The sequence below is a fragment of the Prosopis cineraria genome, unplaced genomic scaffold (assembly GCF_029017545.1).
Source record: "Prosopis cineraria cultivar Desert tree isolate PC_DT_omini unplaced genomic scaffold, ASM2901754v1 PC14, whole genome shotgun sequence".
NCBI classification, from domain to species: Eukaryota; Viridiplantae; Streptophyta; class Magnoliopsida; order Fabales; family Fabaceae; genus Prosopis; species Prosopis cineraria.
This window is the reverse complement of record NW_026555345.1, coordinates 2,012,691-2,018,875: the sequence shown is the minus strand read 5'-3', so window position 1 is coordinate 2,018,875 and position 6,185 is coordinate 2,012,691. Positions and strand designations below refer to the sequence as shown.

General features: G+C 28.1%; 1 long non-coding RNA gene across 1 annotated transcript; it reads left to right on the top strand.

The window, feature by feature from the left end:
- The first annotated feature begins 2,244 nt into the window (after positions 1-2,244).
- LOC129292051 (uncharacterized) lies at positions 2,245-5,943 on the top strand. Its single transcript, XR_008588847.1, has 3 exons — positions 2,245-2,849; positions 5,168-5,233; positions 5,783-5,943. It is a non-coding gene; the product is annotated as an uncharacterized LOC129292051 (long non-coding RNA).
- The last annotated feature ends 242 nt before the right edge of the window (positions 5,944-6,185 follow it).

Here is a 6,185-nt window from a genome sequence, read left to right as displayed (position 1 = left end):
ATTCCTATCAGGGCTTATGGGTCCGACTCTAAGCCCTTTGAATAAGGGCTGAGCTTCAATGTTAAGGTAAAATTAAGATAACTAGGCTTAAAGATCTAAACTCATAAGGGCTGAGTCTATATAAACTAGACCTGTCCGTTTACCAACTCTATTGCCATGTGAGAAGGAGGATGAGAAAGATTCTCTCGACTATCAACTATGTGCCAATTGCCAACTGCCAAGCCGACCACCCAGAATGTTGTGGGCCACAAAACATATACAAAAAAATGAAGGGGTGTATTTTTTTTATTGTTTTCTAACCGTGTACAATTCTAAATTGTTGGATTTAATTGAAAGTAATTTTTAGAAAGATGTTATCTATATTTATATGAATTCGAACTTGAACTCAGAATTTTAAATTTAATCAAACATGACTATATAAAAAAAATCTATTTTATAAATAACACATTCACGATGATTTTTGTTTGTCTATTGCATGCTTTCTTTGTTATAATTTGATATGGTATTTTAAATAAATATACTTTTTTTAATAAACAAAATATATCGGTCATGGTGGACAAAGTCATTGTCTCCATTAAGTTATGCAATTTGATAATTTGAGCAGGTCAAATACATTTGAGAAGATCAGCCTAAATTTTAAAAAAACCAATAGCCATTCGGGCTGCCTAAATTCCTTCAAGTCACAATATCCAAATTACATGCCTATTTGGATAATCCTTAAAAGCACATCTAAATTATAGCTATGATATGCTCTTGGCAAATTCAATAAATAATTGGATCCTCAAAATGTATTTTTAGCAGAAGTAGTGATTGTTTGGGATTCAATTTAATTGGCCTAAACTATAGTTTGTAGGCTTAAAAGCTAGTTAGAAGTGAAAAAAATATATTTGAGCATGAGTAGTCGGAAAATGAGCTTTTCTTTTTCAACTACAGTAAGGTCAAAAGTTAGATTTTGAAGTTTTTATATTAGATACATTAAAATCTAATCGTTAGCAACATTTAATGCATTTTAAATTTATTGAGTGACCTATTTATCCTGTCACATTTCCTTTTAAAAATTGATATTTTTATTATTTTATATATATATATATATATATATAATATTCTTTAAATAGATCTAATTAATTTTTTTAGTATTTAAAAATATTTTCTACATTATTACATTAACTCTTTTTATTTTTATAATTATAATTATAATATTTTCTTACATTTATCAAATTTCATGCTTATACTTCCTCCATTAAAAAATGTAAGATATTTTTGAGAAGTTTAATGTTAAAAAATATAAGATATTTTTAATTTTTTGAGATGTAATTATTGTCTTTTTTAAAAAAAATACCCCTATTGATAAATGATTCTATATTTATTATAAGGTGTTTAATATGTGTAAATATGAAAATATAGAGTTAAAAATGCCTTACATTTTTGAACGGAAGAAGTATGCGTGTATGAGAGAGACATACAGCGCATGTTCTTTTTAGTTTTTTTTTTACTAGCTCCTATCATTCTTAGTTATTACATATTTAAACTTACTTTTTAGTTATATTATGCAAACAAGTTTTAATTTATCAAATTAATTTTTTATTGAAGAGTATTTAAATATAAATCATATCACAATAACTAACTTTTACTCTGACTTCAATTTGCAATATATAGTTTATGCAAAATACAGTTTTGTGAATGTTAATCTGAACAATATTGTAAATTAAAATTCAGAAGAGCACTGCATATATTAATGTATTTAAATATTTAAAAAAATTAATTTTTTAGTCTTTTAATTTTTAACTCATTTGTAATTCAGTCCCTTAACTATGACTCATTACAATCCAGTTCTTCAACTATAACTTATTGCGATTCAGTCTCTTAACTTTTGATTTACTTATAATTCGATCTTTATTTTTTAATTTTATTTAAAAAAATTTCTTATTAAATAAGAGAGATAAAAGAAATGTTCATTTATTATTCTAAAATACCTCCTCTTATTCTTTAATGTGATATCTAAATTAACATGAAAAAAGAAAATTAAAAAAAGTTGAGAGAATAAATTATAAGTAATTTAAAAGTTGAGGGATTGAGTCATATACGAGTTATATTTGAGAGATTGAGTTATAAATAAATTAAAAATTGAAGGATTAAAAAATTAATTTTTTCTAAATATTTTTATCAGTTTTACATTTTCTTTTTTATTTAAATTTCCATTTTATTTTCTTTTATTTCTGCAGCCCAGGGGCATCAACATCATCTTCACTCCCTCACTTGGGGAAAAAATCAGCGTCTTCTCATCTTCTTCACTTTCTCTGTCTTCGAATAAACTCTCTCCCTCTCTCTCTTCCATATCTTCCAATCCGCTCGTTCACTTCTTGATCAGACTCACACATTGCATTCTCCTCTTCATCCGCACGAAAACCTTGGCAATTGATTGTTGATTGTTGTTGGATTGTGGTGTCCGATTTCTCACTTCAAATCTGGACAAGCTTGTGCAAATGGAGCTACAATCTAAGGCTTCAATGGTTCTGAACGAAGCTGAGTAGATCAACAGACTACATAGAAGATGGTCGCCGTCGCCGTCCCCGAGCAGAGAAGGACCGGGAGCAGAGTCATCCGTCAGCGAGAGTGCCAGAGAGGCTGAGAGAGTGAAGAATGAAGAAGAATAAAGGTGAAACAGCTGTCAGCGAGAGTGTGAGTCAACTCGAAGAAGAAGAAGGGCTGGGTAGGGTTTGCTTTTTCTTTGATGTGATCTCGACTTCGACAGTTAAGAACTGAAGAACGAAGAAAGGTAAAACTGAAGTGAAGTTGTGGACTGGCAGGTCCTCGTGCGTGAAAGACTCTAACGAAGCGCAGCGTGTCAAGTATGCTCCTTCCTTTCGTCCTTGTATATAAAAAAATTTTTAATTTTTTTAAATATAAAAAATTGTTACTATATTTTTTAATAAATAAATTATTATATTCTTATTAAATTAAAAAAGTACTTTTATTAATTTATTTTTAAAAATAATATTTATTTTTTATTTATAATAATTAGAGTAAAATTAAAATATTACTGTGATTTTAATTAGATAATTAATTTTTATTGATTTATGTGATTCGATTAAAAATATCTGATATATAAAAATGGAGGAAGTGACTTTTTTTTAAAGTGTTAAATTCAGCTCTAATTTTTTTTGGAGTTTGCTTTAGTGTGGTCTAGATTATCAGTTCTACTCCCAACACACAGAATTGTTATTTATGACTATTAATATTCTTACCTATGAGAAAGTGTGATGACAGCATGAAAAAATTCATTTAAATACATATAAAATAATTTCTTAAGACAAAATTAATAACTTCACCTTTTTTTAAAAAAAAAATTGGTAAGGTTGTTGGAGGTGTTTTATAATAAGGATTGGAGTGATAATTAATAATAATGTTAATTGTTTTCTTAGAAGTAAAAGTTAGTTAAAATGGCTTATAATGTTAATGGAGGAATATGGTGTGTGGCTTGATCACGTTAGATTTTATAATTTAGTTAATTGATTAATGAGATTCATATTATGTAGACACACGCGCAAACATGCACGGACGCATGCATGCATATATTATTAGTAGTTGGGAATTCGAATCAAACCCTTATCTATATAGTAATTTAATTAGGAGAGATTTACATTTACCTTCCATACCTTAAGCAATATAATCACTGCCATTGGTGAAATCTACTTCTTTTATGTACTCCTTCCGATTAAAAATGTAAGAGATTTTTAACTGAATCTCACCCTTCAATAAAGTAGTTACCTACTTTTTAACTAACCTTATCTTTTCATATTTATCCCTATTAAATACCCTATAATAAATATAAAGTTATTATCAATAGAGGCACTTTTGAAAAAAAGATAATGATTACATCTCGAAAAATTAAAAATACCTTACATTTTTAAACATTCAACTCCTCAAAAAATCTCTTATATTTTTGAACGGAGGGAGTAGTGTAACATCCTGATTTTTATATAATAAAGAAATTGTGGAATTTAGGTTTTGCGGAAAAAAAATGATAATAATAGAAATTTATATTATTTGAGGTTATTTAGAAATGATATTATGGTTAGATATTTAATTATAAATTTAAAAATTTAAATTTAAAATCACATAAGCAATATTTAGTTAAGATATAATACATAAATAATTTTTTATTGTGTGTTAAAAAAAAAGAGAAGGTAGAAGGAATAAAAAAAAGCGGGGGTGGAAGGTTGTTGTTTTTAAGTCCCACATTGGTTAGATGAGGGAAGAGAAGAGGTACCTTCATGTATAAAAAGGAGGAGGTGTGTGCATTAGGAAGCATGAGAGGCTAAGATGTAATTTAGAGGAAATTGCAACTTTTGGCCCAAAGGTTTAAATAATTAAATTCGAACCTATAGTTTTTTTTAATATAATTTTGGGACCACAATCCCATTTTTATATTATTTTTCTCTCTTCCTCTCACGTTGCTCGGCGTTTTTCTCGTAAGGGGGGATTATTTTCTTTTTCTTCAGGTATGTTCTAACTTTCCTGTTTATATTAGCATTTAAAAATTTATTTAATTATAAAATTAATTTTATAGTTATTTTCTAAATAATATTAGCTTTCTAGTGATATGATTATTTTATAGGATAGAGTAAATATTCTGATTAGGATTTTTTTCTATAGGATAGTTAATCTGATGATATGATGGATTAAAAATATAGGTTAAAACTCTTAGGGATATAATAAATATTATAGAATACTTTCTTGAGGTTGAAACTCATGTTTAAGAATTTTTGAGTTAAAATCTAGATCTATATGGTCGAATTTATGTGAAATCTGATATATAGGGATGAACCTCTGATTATTAAATATTTATTTAAGTATGAATAGGTATTTTTGAGGTTATAGAAAGGTGATTTGAGGTTTCAGGATAATTTTAAAATTTTTAATTTATTTTTGGATGAATTTTTAGAATATAGAAGGATGAAATTGTGATACTAGAAGTGATTTGAGGATAAAAAAAAGTTTATTAGGGTACGAGAATTTTAAAAAAAGAATTTAGAAAGTTAAATGAGGCATAAATCTTAAATTAGTGTTAATATGAATTATAGATCTAAGACTTTCTAACTCTTAAAATTAGAGTTATTTATTTTAATGTAAAATTAATATATAGTATTATGAAATAACTATGTAGATTGTGTTGACAAAGATAGTGGTGAAAGAGGAGTTGTGAAGGGGAACTTGTTATTCAAGACACAAGGTAACCATTATTAATGTGTTGTGATGAGTGTGTTTGTGAATGGTTATGTGTTGTTTTGTTGTTTGGAAAAATTATGAATTATTGAAAATAAATACTGTATATACTTGTTTGAAATTATTGCCAAGTGGGTTAAAAATTTATTTTTGTTTATCATGATGAGATATTATTGTTCGGATATATTCCTGTTTGGATATTTGAATGATGCATGACTTGTCAGGGTATTTTAATGTATGATGTTAACGGGAATTTCTGTTCTGTTAATTATTACCACGTGGTAAGCCCTCATTGGACCCAATGAGTGGCGTGTTGCTTGGTCCAACTCACCTTTGGCCGGGTGATTTGGCGTCCGAGCATGGTGAAAGGAGGATATAAGGTGCAGTCATGCAATTAAATACTTATTCGGTTTGTTTGAAAATATTGTTCGGTTAAATGTTTTGTGTGTACCACTTAGCAATCGCATGATTAGTTACATCCGCATGCATCATTACATATTAATTTTTGGTTACTAGGACTTTTAAGTCTCATTCACCGTGGTTAATATTTTTACAGGAGCGAGTCCGGCCGAGAAAGCACCAGAGGTGTAACTATAGTGTGTGAGACACCATCTTTTACGTTGCCTCTTATTTTGGATTATACAATGTATCTTGTGCCAACTTAGGACATATTTTTTTTTTGGAGCATGTAAACTCTAATCCTTTTTATTAAAAGTATTTATATGACCATGAGGATTATGTCTGTCCCTCATGGTTTTAAATTGTTTTTTTGAGATATTTTAAGACCTGTGGTATATTGTCTTGGATGTACCATGGTAGAAATTTTTCTACCATGATAATGATTTTAATAATTTACGAAAAATTAGTTTGTAAGTTTGAGGGTGTTACAAGTAGCAATTTTTTTTAGTGAACCCCTTACATTTTTTGAATGGAGGGAGTAGCAATTTTTTTTTTTGAGT